The 18,379-nt window shown below is 51.1% G+C and overlaps 2 long non-coding RNA genes across 2 annotated transcripts in view; one reads left to right on the forward strand and one right to left on the reverse strand.

Annotated features, from left to right (window-relative positions):
* LOC111773625 (uncharacterized) overlaps positions 1-18,379 on the forward strand; it is a 42,320-nt gene that overhangs the window by 17,817 nt on the left and 6,124 nt on the right. The gene's annotated exons all lie outside the window — the stretch shown is intronic.
* Positions 6,856-17,354, reverse strand: LOC138924344 (uncharacterized). Its single transcript, XR_011439370.1, has 3 exons — positions 17,167-17,354; positions 11,815-14,555; positions 6,856-10,833 (listed from the first exon to the last, which is right to left on the reverse strand). It is a non-coding gene; the product is annotated as an uncharacterized lncRNA (long non-coding RNA).

An 18,379-nucleotide genomic window follows, 5' to 3' on the forward strand; every position in this document is an offset into this window, starting at 1 on the left:
TGACAACCGCATGGTGTCCCCCCACTTTGTGAATGCAGAAACCAGGTAGTTTGCTGAGGGCCACACAGCTAACGAGGGGACAGGCCCGGAACCGGGGGTTCTGATTCTGCCCCCAGCTCTTCCTGGTCCTCGTGCTGTCTTCACGCTGCTGTCCGTCCTGTGATCTGTACACTTGGACGTAGGAGCCCAGAAAGACCCTGTGATCACTGACTCCGGAGAATAACTCTGCAAACTTTGTCTATGCAGCAGCTGGGCCGTGGGGAGGCTTCCCATGGGGACAAAAGAATGATCTCTTCAGGACGACATTTCTTTCTCTCCCGTGAGTGTACCACTGGGAACCGTGCTGGAAGGCATGAGCAGCTCAGACACGATGGCAGAGAGGAAGCCGACGAGCAGGTCCTGGGGGCCCCTGTCGGCACGAGGGTGCTCGCAGTTGACTTCACCTGTGCAGCCTTGGGTGGGGTTTCAGCGAAGACGGTCATGGCAAGATCTGTGCTCGAGGTTGTTCATGCTGGCGGGTGGGTGAAGGGTGGATTGGAGAGGGCAGGAGGAGAGGTGGGGAAAAGGAAGAGGAGGCAGCTGCTTAGGTGACATGATGGGAGCTCAAACAATGGTTTTAGGGCAGCAATGGAGGGCCAGGTCAAGGTCAAGGTGAGGAAGAGGAGGAGTCAGGATGAGTCTCCCGTTTCAGCTTTGAGGACTGAGTGGCAGAAGGGAGAAGGAAGAAGAGCAGGCCTGGGGGAAAGAGCGAGAGCTCGGAGTTAGGCAGTTTGAGGGGGAGACGCCCAATGGGCCTTCTGGCCTGGATTCCCCCAAAGCAAGGCTTGGGACAAAGATTGACGTGCTGGTGCTTTATTTGGGAAGTGGTCCCAGGGAACAAGAGAAAGGAACCAGAGCGGGTGACATAAGACGAAACAGAAAGTGACTTAAGGATGTGTATCGTGTTGGCCATCTCCAGGGGACACTGGCACTGGATCCCCCGGGGCCTCATGGGGAGTGTTTACACAGCAAGTCAGGACTGTCCACACAAGGGACGAAAGGGAGGAGCGATTATCCACTGTTTCTCATACCTTGTTGGTCCAGGGCTTCCCCATGGAGTGTTATGCCCACTCCTCGACCCCCACATGTGGGTTGCACATGCATAAATGTCAGGTGCTTCCACAGACATCCGGAATGGATGAACAGGTGTCCAGGGGCATCAGAGAAGCCCCAAGGCACAAAGCCAGGTCTAAGCCACTTGCTGAGATAAGTTACCGCGAGAGCTGAGTCAAAGCCAGCCCAGAACCGCCTGCCCAAGCTGCTTCGAGTCTTGGAGGCGAGGCGGAGAGGCTGTGAGATGGTGCACAACAGGCGTCCACTTCACAGGATGCGAGGTGGGGCTGTCCTGGTGGCAGATGTGTAAACCATCTAAGCTCTGGAGGGAGGCCAGGGCTGGAGACATGGATCTGTGAGTCATCGGTGTGCAGGTGCTGGCTGAAACCACGGGGAAAGTGTGTTGAGTGCAAAGAGCATTGAGTCAAGGGCAGTGCCCTGTGGACCATGTAAGGAGCAGGCAGAGGAAGAGGGGCCAGGAAAGAGCAGAAAGGCCGGGGAGACACAAGGACAACCTGGAGGGTGTGGTTTCATGGGAGCTGAAGGGCAGCATGTGACAGGACATTGACCAAGTGTCCCCAAGCATCGCATACTGTAAGACGTCCCCCGGGTTTGGCAATCCAGAGGTCTCAGGTGCCCTCAGCACCAGGAAGGTCAAGAGAAGCGTGGCGTTGGAGGCCAGGACGTAGTGGGCAGAGGAATGAGCAGGAGCTAAGAAACTGGAAAGAACAGTATGACCTGTGACGTCACAAGGACTGCCCTCGGATAGGACAGGGACCACAGAGGGGTGAGAACAGTTTGTAGGTCAGAGAGCGAGGAGCTGAGGGAGACCAGACAGAACAGCCTTGATTGTCCCGAGGAACCGAGATGATGCCCCCCCCCACCCCCCCACCCCGGGACCACAGCCAGCCGTCCTCCTCCTCCGTGGCGGGCTGTGCGCCTGGGGGTCGCAGCAAGAGTTCAGTCTCTCATTTTGTTATTGCTGTTAGTCAGCTGGTGAATATTTACTGAGCATGAACAATGTCCAAGGCCTCGTGCAGGTAACTGAGGAAAATACAAGAATGACGTGACTGAGTCCTGCTCAGAGGCGCTCTGGGCCTTGGAGCCTGGGGAGTCGCTGCACCCCAGGGGAAGTCAGAAGCTGGGCTGGGTCAGGATGCTGAGCTGGTGCACACGAGCGTATTCATGCATTCAACAGACCCGCTGGGGGCTGTGACGTGCCCCGCACTGACCAGGTGCTAAGAATACATCAGAGAACAGAACAGACCACAACCCTGCTCCTGTGGCCCCTGCCACATTAGGGGAGACAGTCTATAGAGGTAACAGGTAAATAAGTTATATGCTGTATAAGAAGGTGGTGAGGGACCTGGGAGAACGGAGAACAGAGAAGGGGAATCGGCAGTGTGGGGTGGCAGAGAGGGCAGCATCCTTAAGCAGGGCAGGCCAAGGGAGGCCTCACTCAGAAGGTGGCACTTGAGCAGAGCCCTAAAGGAGATGAGGTTGCCATTTGAATATCTGGGAGAAGAGTGGTTTCAGCAGAGGGAACAGATTGTGCAAAGGCCCTGAGGCAGGAATATTTCATGAGGACGAGAGAGCAGTAGGAAGTAGTTGGAGAGGCAAGGGGGTGCAGAGGGAGAAGAGGAGTGGTGTGCAGATGGTGCAGGGCCTTCAAGGCCATTTGTCAAAACCTTGACTTTGAGAGGAGAGGGAAGCCACAGGAGGACTGAAGCAAAAGAGTGTGAAGCTTTAAAGTAACCACTCTGGCTGCTTGTGGAGAAAAGACTGTGGGTCAGGGAGGCTCTGGGGAGACCAGAGAGAAGGCCATTAGAGTCAGCCAAGTGAGAGATGATGGTGACTTGGACCAGGGTGGTGGCCCTGGGGAACAGCAGGGGAATTCTGGAGACTTTTGGAAGTCCGTGCCATGGGGTGGAGTTTCTGGGGCTTCCGTGCTCCATCGGCCCTGACTGAGTAGGTCACGGCAACCCTGAGTCCCCGGGATGAAAGGACCTCCGAGTCCGTGGTGGGTGAGGATGGAGGGAGGGGCGGGCATCCCACGCCAGGGCTGAGCAACAGGCCGAGCCCGTCAGCAGACTTGCCTCCCGCGTGGAGGCCCCTGCCGCAGGAGTGACCAGCCCATTCCCACGGGGCCCAGCTCGGCAGCCTCTGCCCTGTCTTCTTTCACACAAGCGCGCGCTGAAGAGCAAGGGCACGAGAGTGAGGCCTGCAGAGGTGAGGCCACCTGAAAAGCCAGGCTGGGAGCCAGAGAAGGACTCCGTGCCCGCCTCCCGGCCTACAGCAGCCCGTTCTTCTCCTGCTCTCCCCCTCTGACCCCTTCTTACCAAGATCGAGCACTGGGAGGGAGACGGGCAGAGTCTTTCTTCCGCATGCTCTCCCCCCTCCCTCCCCTGCACTTGGCACGGGCCTGGGGAGTCCCCACCCCCGTCTGGGTCTGGCCCGATGAGGTGGACGCAGCAGAGCAGGGAGGCCTGCCAAGAGCCGCTGTCTGTGGAGGATCGGGAGGGCACAGACTCCGTGCTAGAACCGGTTCCCATCCCAGTTCTGTTTCAAACTGGTTATGATGCCTTGTAAGGTTACTTCAGCCTCAGTTTCCTTATCTGAACAATGAGGATATCAATTTCTCTCATAGGATTGTTATAACAGACGTGATACATGCAAAATGCCTGGCCCAGAATAGGAGCACGTGACGGTCCTGTAAGTTGGTTCACTCAAAATCTATTCTCCAACATCTCCTTCTTGGCCTTCCTCTACTAGAGAAGAGAGAAGAGGAAATGATACTCAAGCTTCCAGCTCCCCTGTACTTAGGGGTGGCCACAAAACCCAGCTACGGCCAATGAGAGGAAGGTAGAAGTCCTTGACTTTTCCAAATCTAAAAGCAGAGCTTCTGAGCAGCAAGTCCTTACTCCTCTGTTCTTCCCTCATACCTTCTTGCCTGGAACTCAACTTGAGGGTAGAGGTAGAGCAGCCATCTTGTAGTCATGAGGTAACGAGCACAGATCAGAAGTGAAGAATGATGGGGTAGCAAGACAAAAAGTACTGAGTGCTTAATGACATCACTGAGCCACTATTTTAGCCCATGGCTACCTGCCCAGAAATTTATTGTTGTGTGAGACAACCGCCTTCCTGGTATGAGCCAATGTTTGTTGGGGTTTCTGCTATGTGAAGCAAATGCAATCAATAACAACAGCTATCATCACCATCATCATCCCCACCACCATCACCGCTATCATCACCATCTCTGCTCTCCTGCATCTGCAACAACCTCCAGCTCGCAGCTTTAGATTTTATTATCTAATTGGGAGCCAATTAAGACTTACTAAATGAACCTCTGAAGTGTCATTTCCCAGGGAGTATTCCAAGAAACATCGGTTCTTCCAGATATTAATAGATGTTCTGAGAAAAGAAAAAGCTGCCTGGTTAAGTGAACAAATGGTGGGACCTGGCAGAGATGGTTATCCCAGCGGTTTCCCGTTGGTATCCTCTCTGGGAGCTTTGCAAAGGATATGCCTAAAAGGGAACTTGCAAAGAATCCATGTCAGAGCCCCAACTACCGTAAATACTCTTTCCAAAAATCCCTATATCTGAGGACTCCTTGCTATGGTTCTCCTCTCTCCCGCCCTTCCACCACGTCCATCCTCCCTCCATACAAAAGAAAGGCGTGCTGCCCATTGGATCAGAAATCCCCCGGAGCGTTCCCGTGCAGGGTCGAAATGCCTGTGCTGCGAAGGACAATCCCAAACCTGGGGTTTCACTGGACTCTAATGACCAGGTCAGCCTTTTACAAGTCACGTGGTTGCCAATTCTTTGCTTTCAACAGAATTGAAGGATGTCCTCATTGAACGTCAGCTGATAGATCATTAAAAATATTTTTTGCAACAAATGACTATGTGATCTCTGTCTCATACCTCTGAAATAGCGTAGAATTGAGTGGCAATGCTGTTAAACCCATGCTCACCTACTTGTTTATGCGAGCACAGTCTCTCAGTGGCTATGTCTGTAAAAGTAGTAAATAGGAATGGAACGGATGCTGCACCCTGCCTCATGCTAGCAGTAAATGACTCACCCGTGGATGCAGGAAACTACTGAGAAAAAGAGCTACTTAGCTTATGAATGGGTGCAATTCCAACAAAAACTTACTCTTTGTGTTTAATAATTATGCATCAAAGTTTGTAATATTTGTCTGTTGCTGTAACTAATTCTGTGCTAATGAAAACTAAATGCAGAAGAAAAAATTTTTAAATGTTTTGCAACTTACATTTGTGTGTGCGTGTGTGGTGTGCATGTGTGTGTGTGTGCGCAGGCAGAGAAGAGGTAGAGAAGTACGGTCGAGTGACCAAGAAAAGACTTTCAAGCATTAAAACATTTTGGGGGTCCGGCCCAGTGGCATAGAGGTTAAGTTCGTGCACTCTGTTTCAGCGGCTCGGGGTTCACTGGTTTAGATCCCGGGTGTGGACCTACCCACTGCTTGTCAAGCCATGCTGTGGCAAGTGTCCTACATATAAAATAGAGGAAGATGGGCACTGATGTTAGCTCAGGGCCAGTCTTCCTCGGGAAAAAAAAAATTCTTTTGGAATACAATTCTGTTGGAGAAGTGGAATGGAGAGAAAAATGGTGAAAATGTTTGTTAAAGAAAAGACCTCATATGCTTTTTAACTAGATGGTGATGTATATCAACTCGTGGTGGTTGACATCAATTTGCTGTGGCATTTAGGAACTATTTAAGAGAAAAATGTAAGAGCTTCATTTTTAAATGTATACTCTATCAGAAATCACATCCTTTGCAACTATCAAAACTTATCATAAAACTTTTTAGATGTTTACTTTAAAAATGGATGAGGGATATATAGTTTTCAAAATTTCTGGAGGAGCATGCAGGCAGTTTGCAGATCAATGCCTGAGAGGGTCTCCTTTCGTGAATAGATAAAAGCGCCAAGTAATTGAGAACGATATTGTGGAAACAGTGCTTCTATAATCACTCGTTCTTCTTAAAAAGGCTCATTACAATCTCTGCCTTGCCTACCACACATGCATCCGGAAAACCTTCGCACGTAGATAAGGGGAGGCAGACTTTACCTCCTGGCTCTCTCCCACTTAATCACAAAAGACGGGTGTTTGGAGTCCAAAGTTATTAATCTATTAATAAGATTTCCTCTAAACCGGGAACAAGAAGATAATACAGTCCACAATCAAGTAGCTTAAAAGAGAAATACATTTAGAGAACAGAATACAAAAAAAAGGTAAGACTCATAACAAAAAGCAAATTAAACACTTGCTTTTAAATATTCATTATGATTAGGGGCCGGGCCCATGGCCCAGTGGTTAGAGTTTGGCGCGCTCCACTTGGGCGGCCAGGGTTTGAGGGTTCGTATCCCTGATGCCGGCTTACTCTACTTATCAGCCCTGCTGTGACGGCATCCCACATACAAAGTGGAGGATGGCATGGATGTTAGCTCAGGGCTAATCTTCCTCAAGCAAAAAAAAAAAAAAAAAATAGAGGAGGATTGGCAATAGTGTTAGCTCTGGGCAAATCTTCCTCACAAAATACATATATATACATAGAGAGAGAAATTATGATTAAATATCAGTGTGGGAGGAGTAGGGGAAAAAGGCAGTGCAGAAGGGCAACAGTTAAATGTCCTGGCCCGGCTGTCTTTGGTAGAATGTATTGTCTACTCCTACGGGACACATATGTTGGGACCCAGCATTTCTAGAAAGAGATGGAAAAGGCAAACAAAGCAATCAATCAAGAATAATGAAGAGCCAATTTTACTGAATGATCTGGATACACTTTAAAGTGGCACATTTAGTAAATGATTTATGTTTCTCTCTAAAGGTAACAGGAAGTCAAGTGGTAACCTGAGGAATGTTCTAGAGAGAGTCAAACTCCCCAGAAGGAGGGAATTACTTAGGGTCTATTAAGAATGCATCAAAACATTTTTTTTGAAGGGATTATTTACTTTTTAAATTATTTATCTTTGGTGATCAAAATTCCTGCTCAGATTTCTTCCACTATGTAAAAGGAAAAATGGGATAAAAGTCAAGAAAATAAAACTTCAGGTTAATATGGCATCCCCACTATTGTAAGATGATCAGATTGTAGCTTGAATGAATCCTAATAACTAAAGACAACTTTGGGTTAATAATAATAGATGTTATTAATAATAACCCTATTTATTGGTTAATAGTTAATACTGATGACTGAGTAAATTATTCAGTCTTACACCTAATTTTCAAGCTTCATTTAAGCCAGAACCCTGACACCTCCCCTGGTAGAGCTGGCAAAATGATCTAAAGACAAAGGCGACATGGGAACGTCCTGCCTGAGTCACAGTGGGGATTCTTGAGGTCCAAAAAGGAGCCGAGTGAACACAGCAGGAGAGCGGATTTCCCAGTGCCCCCAAGAGAGAACAGAGGGCCTGCTTTTAAGAAAACAAAGCAGTTCTCTCCATCCTAGTCCACGCTGACGTCATCTCTCAAGGGTTGGTTACTCTGGTATGAAGAACAAGGCTCTTCCCCCCCAATTTGCCCCTCCTCCTGCATTGCCTCCTCATCGTGAGTCCACAACCTGCACACCTGCACATGGCAGCCCTGAGTCACGCTTCACCCATATGCCTAAGCTAGAAACTTGGGGATCAATCGTGATTTCCTCTACTTCTTCCCTCATCCACTTCTCCCTCCCAACAGCTACTCCCTAGCCCCAAGCTGCTCCTGGGAGTAAGAGTGTTTGTCTCCTAGCAAAGAGCTTAATAAACGTGTGGAATAAATAACCTGATTTGATATAATCTATGATTGACCTCTTTCCTCAAGGAGTGCTCTGCCAAGAATGAGGAGATGGATACAAAAACTCCTTGTCCTTTAGGCTTTTCAGGTGCCACCTCCTCCAGGAAGCCTTCCACGTCCTCTCCCACCAATCAGACTGGGGTATGTGACCCTCCTCTGATCTCCCAGAACACCCTGTGCTTACCTCTACCAAAGAACTGACAATTCTGTCTTGCAACAGTTGTTTACTTGCCTGAGGCTCCTTCTAGTTGGGAACTTTTATTCCTGGAGCCCCACTGCCTAGCAGGGTATCCGGTGCAAAGCACAAAGACAATGAATGTGGTTGAATGAATGAATGCCCCAAGGAATTAGTGCCATAAGAGACCACAAAGTGGCCCTATGGGGAGACACACAAAGGAGCAGTGAGTTCTGTTATTGAGGGAGTGACAGTGACAAACGTCTTTCTAAGTGGTCTTGAAAGATGAGTTAGAGTTTCCTTAGAGATCAAGGCAAGGAAGGGTATTACTAGCAGAAGGAATAGAGGCACAGAAGCACATGGGCAAGAAAGCACATGAAGTATCTCAAACAACGGCAGCCTGGCAAGGCTCGAACACAGCATTGAGTGGGAGGAAACGGGGCAGATGTGTCTGGAAAGGGTGTGTCGGACCGGTTGTGAAAGACCTGGCAGGGGTTTGAAGACCGTGGAGCAGAAAGTCACTGAAGTTTGAAAGCAGAGTAATAACATGATCAGATCTTCAAAAGAAAAAAAAAAGATCTTCTTTCCTTTTCGGTAACTAAAAGCCGTAGTTCCGCCTTCCTCCATTTTTTACATTTCTTGATAGTTCATGAGAATAAAACAACAAAGGCCAGCGGAAGCCGTTCTTCTCTCCCTGCCTGGTCTGAACCGGGCGTGTTTTTTTTCTTCCCCTTGTTTCCTGGCCAGCCGTCGGGTGAAGCGAGTGCATCATACAGCTGGGAAAACACGAGCTTCTCCGGTTTGTTTGGCTCCGGAGCTATGTGGGTGAGCGCGAGTCTGGGCAGTGTGTCAGCTTCTTCCTGAAAGTCCGGGTCAAGGAAGACCACGACACGACTTTGTTTACTTGATTTTGCTTTCAGTGTCGAGAACGCTGGTTCCGATGACTGCAAAGGTGTATGCGGTCGCTGCTGGCTCACAGGCCTGTAATTCCTTTGGAAAAAAAGATCTGATTGGGACAACTGGGACCTTATTTTAATACCTCAGTTCCTTTTGAAACACCAGATGAAAAGTGATGCGTTATTTTCCCAGTGGCTTTTGTTCCTGGCTAACCAGACTGGTTTGTTGGATCCTTGGGAGTCATTCTGCGGGACTGGGTTTGCTGGGCTGGCAGATTTGGAGGGGTCGACAAAGAGTGACCCGTCTGAAGCAACTCCTCTGGCTCAGACACTTGAAGTTACACTTAATCATCAAATGTTTACCGAGGGCCTGCTGTGTGCCAGGCCCTGTACTAAGCACGGGGACACTGCGAGGAACGACACAGTTCCAGCAGAGCCCGGTAACTAGGCTAAAACTCATCAAAAGCAAAAGCCAACTCTTGCTTCTCTTTCCATCTCCCCAAGTGCCTAGTGCCGTGTCTAACTCCAGGCAGAGCCGCAACAAAAACCGAACGTCTGAACAAACAGCTATACTCCAATTTCACCCTACACGTGTTTACCATGCACCTGCTATGGCCCATATTGCCTCAGGTAGTAGAGAGACGGAGAAGAGAAAGGTCGGCTCACACCGCCACCTGCTCCCAGGCTGGTGGGGAAGACGGGAGCTAAAACAACTGTTCAGCCTGTACAAATCTGAGCCTCAAGGAGCCCCAGAGCCCCTAAAGATCTTCTTGCCCCAAGGTCCCTCCTCTGGCACCGCAGACCCCTCTACAAAAGGGGTGATGGCTGGCACAGAAGAGAGAGTCCAGGATGCTGCCCCAGCACTGGATCCACTCTGATCAGTTGATGCTTTTGCCTCTTCTGTTGAAGATATTTTACCATCATTCCACAGATAATAATAGAGGCACGAGCCGTTCATACACGGGGATGAGAGGAGGGAACGACTTCAGGACGTGAGAAGGGTGCCGGCTTCCATCTGGAAAGGGAGCGTGTAACTTCCTGCAAAACCCAGTACAGCAGGTGACGTTTTGTTTCTAGGAGTCTATTCAGAACCCCTGCCCCATGAGCACAAGCAGGGGACCCCAGCTCAAGGAGCTGCCCACTCCAGATGCAAGGGCACACCATTACCTCCTGTCAACACTGTGGAGTCCAGAGGCAGAAAGTCATTTTAGAATGGAACTATAAAACATTTTAATTTTTGAAGTTACTTTAAATATCGTTTTTATTTCTTCCTGTTCTGGACCAACTATTATCCACAAGCCTAGTTTTGTAGCCATCTTGGTTCAAGTAATCTTGTTACCTGCTAATCATTAGCCTCACTCACGGGCAGTGGAGAGAGAGGGCCTCCCGAGAAGCAGTGTAAGAATCTTGAGCACTAATCCTCTGGGAGGGGGATGAGGGGGCTTCCGTTGCCTTTCCATCCCTTGCAAAGCTGACGCTGAGAGCCTAGAAATATGGATCCTTCAACATTCTGAGGAACTGAAAGAAGGAGATAGAGAGGGAGAGAGGGAGAAAGGAAGGAAAGAAGAAAACAAGGAGACAGGGAGGGAGGAAAACAATCAACCAAACAAAAAACACAGGATGTTTCCTAAACCTCTCCTCAGATTGTCAAGATATAGATTCAAAAAGTCCTAAAGCTGGGAGGGCCAATTTCCCACCTGTGAAAGCAGCAAACATCGCCTGAGCCAGTTCTTCAATGGGAACCACAATTATTCCATGGAAACATGTCAACAGTTCTCTGCTCAAGTCTACGAACAGAAACAGTGAAGCAAATTACACTTGTCCGTACTCTCCAGATAATTGAATTTGGCTTCTTAAAATTCAGGTGTCAGCCTGTTGAGAAGAACAGGGTAGCTCCTTTATTAACTTTTGTTTTCACCTCCTTTCACTCAAAGCAGGATTTCGTAATATTATTTTAAAATAAATTACTGGCAGAAGACTAGACTAGTGTCTAGTCACGTCTCCAGCCTCATCTTTCCTCTCCTCTTGCTTTCCCCACAGACTACGGTGCTCCGTTCCTACACGGACACCACACCATCGCGCCTCCAGGCATGACCCATGGCCCCTCTCCAGGGCCCCCCCCAACTTTTCCTGGAAGCGGGGTCTTCTCCAGGATGAGCTTCCTCAGCTCCCTTCCTTCTGCTGCATAAGGAGCCCTTCCTTTGTGCTCCTATCGCACGCTCAGGGCATCTCCATCTGCACACTTAGCACCTTGCATTGTAAGGACCATGTCTATGTGTGCGCCTGTCTTCCCCTCCCCCCGACACAGTGACTAGGCCTCACTCATTTTTCACCTTCTTGAGGCCTCACCCACCTCCTGGAAATAGTAGGTGCTTGCATCAGCTATCTATTGCTGCATAACAAATGACCTGCTCAAAATCTGGCAGCTTAAAGCAGCAGTTATTATCCCACAGTCTCTGTGGGTCAGGAAGTCAGGTGCAGGGGTGGCTCGGTTGGTGGCTGTGGCTCAGGTCTCTCACAAGGCAGTGACCCAGGGGTCGCCAGGCCACCACCATCTCGAGGGCCAAGTGCAGGAGGGTTCGCTTCCCAGCTCACTCCTGAGGCTCTTGGCCTTAGAAAATCGACTTCCAAGCTCGATCACTTGGCTGTCAGAAGGCTCTAGGCCTTACCGGCTGTCAACTGAAGATACTTCCTCATCCTATGAGGCTCTCCACAATTACTCACAGCACGGCAGCTGGATTCTGCCAGAGGAAGGGCCCAGAGAGAGCGAGAGAGACAGAGACAGAGACAGAGAGAGGGAGGGAGGGAGAGACGGAGCATACGAGCAAGACGGGAGTCACGGCCATCATGTACCGTCATCTCAGATGTGACCTCCATCACTTTCGCGGGGTTCCATTTGTTAGAAGCAAGTCACCAGGTGCAGCCTCCTCTCAAGGGGAGGGGACACATGAGGACGTGAACACCAGGACGGGCATCACTGGGGCCATTGCAGAGGCTGCTGCCAGCGCTCAGTAAACAGACTGAATGAACAGATGACTCTCTCTGGTCAGAGTGAAGCTCTCCTTCCAAGAAGATCCACAGCTTTGGAACCCCTATCGGGGGACAGAGCATGGTGTGACTTTCAGTGAGCATATGTTCACACAGGCACCTGCATAGAAGCAGTACCAAATACACAACTGGCACCCAATAGCTAATTGTCGCCTGGGTGAAGAAATGAAAGAACGGTTGACAGAGGCTAGCATGTGTCCATCACTATTTGTTCTGCAATAAAGGACCTGTGTCTTTTAGCTAGGCCCATGGGCATGCCACTGGAGACTGCATTTCCCAACATCCCTTACAGCCAGAGGTGGCCATGCTCCCAAGTTTTGGCTACTGGGATGTGAGGGTAACCCTGGTGAGCACTCGCCTTTCTCTCTTCCCCGACCTGGGATACTGAGGTTTGGGTGGGACCGAAAGCAGGAACATACACAGTGAATGTGGGAGGACCACGCCAGCAGACTATCCGTCTCTGGACTAGGACCTGAAGGAGAACTCAACTTCTGTCTTGTAAAAGCTCCTGCCCTGTAGGGTCTTGTTGTTGCATCAGCGTAGAGTATACCCATCTGACACAGGATGGAAAAGCAAGCAGGAAACACGACTCCACCACCCCTCCCAACCCCAGGGCGAGCCCCACGCTTGAAACACGCTGCAGGGGCCCCTTAAATGTCTGTAGGGTGACACTGTGCCTGTGGACCTGTTGGGCTGTGTTGGTAGAGAAGAAAGCAGAGTTTAAGTCCCCACTTTCCTCCTGGTCAGGCAACTGCAGGCGTCTTGGGTTAACTCAGAAAACTCAGAGCTCTGAGGCTGCTCAGGGAAGCAGCCACCGCAGCACGGAGTGGCCTTAACTTTCCAAGGTCCAAGGCAGAAAGCCACCACAGAGAGCCATAAGTCAGACGGATTCTTCTCGAGGAAAACCTGTCCGGATTGCGGTTTCCCCACAGGAGGTTGATTTGTTTTCCCAAAAAGGAGAAGAGTTCTCAGCTCGGTCCCTGCGAAGGGCCACGCCAGCAGCCTCTCCAAACCCTTGCGGCCGTCAAGGGCAGGCGTCCCGTGGGGCGGCAGAGGTCACCGAGAGCCAGCAGCTGTCCACGCCTGGAGGAGCCACGCCTCTGCCTCAGTCTGGAACTGGACAGCATCCATGGCCTAAAACTGAATGTTTTTATTCCGTTTCTGTTCTTTTACAGTATACGGCTAGATGGCTCCAACCGACCCCACCCTCCAGTGCCAGAATCAAACGCTCACCCAGCCAGATGGTGTGTGCTGAGGCTAGCTCAAGGAGATGACAAAACCTTGTTAAAACACAGGAAGGGGACCGGAAGGAAGTGGGATAAGTCTGTCTTGCTTGGATTGAAAATCTGTTAATAGGATAGACACATGCCAAGTAGACAGCAATTTGAAGATATTTCTTTCTCACAGGAAGGCAAATTTGAGAAACGAGGAGAGAAAGAAGGGGTGAGGGAGTCCAGGCTGAAGTCTACAGGCTCATTTCTCTTGGAAGGCGGGGAAGTTTTAAAACTCCTACTATTCCCTGGCCTTCAAGCATTCAAGGTACTGAAGAAGATAGCCGTGTCCTTTAGCAACGACGGTTCAAATGGAAATGTTCTCAGGCTGTTGGTATAAGAGGAGGGAGAGAGCAAGTCTCACAGAAGGGATGGCGTTCTGGAAGGGACTGGAGGAACTCCCCCTTGAAGGATGAGGGAGATTTTCCAGGTGGTCACAGGCAGAGAGGGAGGGCATGGCAGGCAGGGAGTGGCACGAGCCACACTCCGGGGCTCTGAGAGCACACGTAGTTCTCGTGTGTGTTTCTGGAATTCCCAGTGACCTAGGAAGGTGGAGTCACAGGGACGTGAGTCAGGTCTTTGACAGGAAAGAGTAGAGATGACTTCCATTAATACTATGGAGAAAATAGTACACAAGAGATGGAAGGAGATGGGGAAGTGTTAACGGAGCAGAGAGAACAGAGGCAGATCTGGCCCTGTGGAAGCCAGCTGTAACCGCAGCACGGGGTCAGCAACACGGCTGTGTAACTTGGTGGCTTAAGTCGCAGGCTCCTGAGTCAGCCCCCGCCTCAGTGTCCCACGGCTGCCGTAACAAAGTCCCACAAACTGAGAAGTCTGAGATCCAAGTGTCGGCGGGGTTGGTTCCTCCTGAGGGCTGTGGGAGAGAATCTGCTCCCTGCCTCTCCCCTAGCTTCTGGGCGTTTGCTGACCATCTTCGGGGCTCCTCGGCCTGTAGGAGCAGCACCCCGCTCTCTGCCTTCATCTTCGCACGGCAGTCTCCCTGTGTCCGTGTCTGTGTCCAAACTCCCCCCCTTTCATAAGGACATAGTCCTAGTGGGTTGGGCCCCTCCTAACGCCCTCATTTTAACTTGATTCCCTCTGTGGAGACTCCGTCTCCAAATAAGGTCACATCACTCCAAATTAGGACGTCAACATCTTTTTGGTGGGCACCGTTCCACCCACTGCAGCCATCTCGGTTTGAATCCCAACGTGGCCACGCACCAGACTCCTTGGTCTTGCAAAAACTGCTTAACGTCTCTTAGCCCAGTAACGTGCCTAAAACAGAATGAAGAGCACCCTTGGTACAAGCATCAGTACCCAGGAGGGGCCTAATAAGTGTCGGTGGTCACTCTTGGATGCACAGAGGACCGCGTATGGAAGTCAAGCCCTGGCGTCATTCTAATTCAGGGACGCAGGCAGAGGGCCCACTGACGGGCCATCAATCATTTCACTCATCTCCTTCCCGCACCCCTACCGCCGGTGCCTAGACTCTTAGAGCCTCAGGAAAGTTTTCTGCAGATTACAACTCTGTAACTCAACTTAATTTCAATTTTGAGCCACATAGCGCCAGGGTGACAGAAACAGAAACTGTCAGTTTGGGGTTTCCCTCTCTGTCTTCCTGGGATTGTGGCTCAATCTCAATGAACCATCCTGTGCCAGGACGCGGAGCAGAGGCACGGGGGCTGGGTCTTATTTCTCAGTCTGCCAGGCTTCTGTGAGGACCCCACGTCCTGGTTGGTCCTGGGGCAACAGTCCTGTTCTCATCTGAAGGCCACCTCGCCACCCCGAGGTCTGGAGGGGCTCTCTGCCATCACCATGCCAGGCACAGTTTCCTGCTGTTCCTCCGTGCCAGCCTGGAACACACTAGTCTCTGTGAGCCTCTCTGAGGCTTCATCTCTGCAGTTACGCTCTCGGGGGCCTCCCTGTTTCCCCCAGGGCCCTACCCGACAACCACCCCTGCTCCTGGGCTCCCCAAAGTGTTCTGAGGACCTGTGGCCCCCGGAGCCCCTCCTTCGGAGACCACCCCACCTCTGCTCTCATGAACTTCACCCTCGGCTGCCCCAGACCCCGCTGGGTTGGGGGAATCCTATCTCTCTCTCTCCTGTATGTTCCCCAGACATTTGAAGATACCCCAACCCTTTCCGTTCCCTTAAAGCCTCGGGTTTTGGAAAGCAAAGCCAGGAAGAGACCTGTGGGCTCTCCGTGCCTTCCTCCCTGGGCCCCCCGCACTCCTGCCCCCCGGGGCATGGAGAGTCTATTGCCTTAAGTGGGAATACCAGGAAAGGAAAAAAAATAAATAAGTTAATATTTAAAAGTTATTATCCCAGCTTGTTTCGGTGAATAAATAAATGAATGCGTGGCCCTGGCCCAGGGCGCTCGGGGGAGATCCTGAGCCCACTTCACAAAAACCTCTCCCCCGAGGGAGGTTCCACTCGCACGGCCGTTCCCAGCAGGAGGGCCCAGAGCCCACCCCATTCCCGCCCAGAAGGCCCGCTGGCGGCCGCCCCCCCGCCCTACGTGGCACCCCACGTTTCTGCCCCTGGGTGCCCAAGTGTGGCGGTGGTTCTAACAAGCACTTAGTCCTGCCACCTGGTATTATTTCAGTTAATATTTTACACGGCTGACCTCCTTACTCCCTGGAACCAGTTCTTACTCAACCTGTGCAGCAAAGAGAAAGCTCTGCCGCTTATACCAGGTGACCTTGGACGACTTACCCAGCCTCGCTTCCCTCATGGGAGAAACGGCAGAAAGAACACCCACCCATCGGGCTGTGAGGGTTGAGTAACGTAACCTAAACAAAGGTTGGAGCCCTTGGCCTCAGTGCAGCCGCACTTGAAGAACTGCCCTTGTGGCTGGCTCGGTGGGCCCACCTGTGCCTCACTGTGCAGAGAGGGAGAGGCAGGCATGCCACCAATGTCACCACGCAGAAGGGACCCTGCACCCACCAGAAGGGCGATCTCTAAAACCCCTTCGTGCCTTAAACCATCACGATCAAGATTGGTGTTGACCTACTCAATAACTAAGCTCTTATGAAACATCACTAGGAGCCTGGCATTCTCATACACCTGAAAAAGAGCTCCCCAGGGACACAGACGGGGACGGAATAATAATGAAATAGGCTAAAATAACTGGGTTTAAACTGCTATGGGATCATGGAGGGAAATCATTTGTGTGCTTGTGGTCATTCATTTATTCATACCACCTTCACAGTGCCCTGTGTTTCCAGAAAGGATTGAAAGAGGCCTGGGAGAAATAAGGACCTTTCCCCAAGAGGTCACTGTGAGCTTGGCACCGAAGGCGGTTAACAGGCAGAACAGTGAGGACAGAGATTCTCCAGGCCCAGGAAGCAGCCCGTGCAGGGGCCTGGCCGTGTGGACATGGCAGACCCACAATGCTCTTCTCCCTGTCCATCAGTGGTGCGCTCGAGCCAGCCAGGAGCAGCTCACGAGAGCTGATGGCTAAATTGTCGGGAAATTTGCAAGCCAGTTAGTAGATACAGTCATTAATAAAAATTAAATTATGCAAACTTATAATTAAATAATTGTAATAGAAACCAAGGTTAAAAATATCCAAACTCATCACTTCTTAACTATTTTACATTTTCCTACTATCTGTGCTGGAGGTCACTTACACCTGCTGTACCTGTATGGTCGAGATATATGCATCATATTGTGCCACTGAGCACGTCTTCCCAATTTCGTGTTTAACGATGGCACGTTCATAGCTTGCAATCTGCCGTGGCAGGAATATTTACACCACCGAAACTGGCCGTTGCTACAAATCAGGACATTTTTTTCTCCCCGGAAAGCTAGTTATTCACATTTGCCAGCACACTGCTGCTAGCTGCCCTGTTTAAAGTCACCTTCCCACTTCCGGTCCCACTTACTCTGATTACTTTCTCCACAGGATGTAGTACGTTCTAAGAGGTTGCACCGTCTGTTCGGTATCATTATTTTCTGTCTCACCACATCAGAATGTTGGCCCCATCAGGGAAGGACTTTTTCCTGTGATGTCCTTCAGGTATTCCCACACCCAGGAGAGTGCCTGGCAGCCAGCTGGCACTCATGAGTCTGTACTGGTGAACGCCGGCCTCTGCACGTCCCTCCCCAGCCCTGCGCTCGCCCAGCGGCGTCTCCCTGACCCGTAGGCTGACCTGGCTCGAGGCCACCCTCCCTCTCCCCGTCTGTGTCCCTGCAGGAGCCCCGCTGCCTACAGCCCGGGGGAGGTCTTGTGTAAATGTGCACCTACGGCCCACGACTGGGCATTTCTCTGGTCACAGGTCACAGGTCTCAGGTCTCTTAATGACCCTGAGACCAGTGCCTTGAGACCTGGAAGGCAGCAGTTCCCAAGTGGCCCCAGACGGCAGCACCAGCAGCACCTTGTTAAAATGCAAGCGCTCGGGCCCCACCCCAGACACCCTGAGTCAGAAACTCTGCGAGTGAGGCTGTCTTCGTCCATCCAGGCTGCTGTAACAAAACAGTGCAGACCACGTGGCTCACCAACAGCAGATGCATACCGCTCACGGTCTCGGAGGCTGGAAGTCTGAGATCAGGGCGCCAGCTCTGTGGTGAGAGGGCCCTCTTCCAGGTGGCAGACTTCTCATTGCCTCCTTGAGTGGAGGAAGGGGTGAGGGAGCTCCCTGGGGGCCGTTTTATGAGACCAGTAACCCCATTTGTGAGGGTCTGACCTGGGTCTCAAAGGCCCCACCTCCTAGTACTGTCACCCGGGAGTTAGGTTTCAACGTGAGCGTTTGGGGGACCCATTCAGATCCCCGCAGAGGCCCAGAAATCTGTGTTTCTGAGATTCCTGTGTACAGTAAAGTTTGAGGGCCACGGGTCTGAGCCTTAGAATTGTTCTAAGGTGGTGGCTCTCGAACGGGGCTGTTCGTCTGTGTCACTGCTCCCCCCCACCCCTAGGAGGCACTAGGCAGTGTCTGGGGACACTGTGGGTCACCACAGCTCCAAGGGGTTGGTGCTACTGGCATCTCGTGGGTAGGGGCCAGGGAGGGTGCCCACAATCCTACAACGCACAGGACAGTTCCCCCATAACAATGTCAGTGGTGCCGCCCGTGCCATCCTCACTCCCACACACCCCTCCAG

The sequence above is a fragment of the Equus caballus genome, chromosome 5 (genome assembly GCF_041296265.1).
Source record: "Equus caballus isolate H_3958 breed thoroughbred chromosome 5, TB-T2T, whole genome shotgun sequence".
Classification (NCBI taxonomy): Eukaryota; Metazoa; Chordata; class Mammalia; order Perissodactyla; family Equidae; genus Equus; species Equus caballus.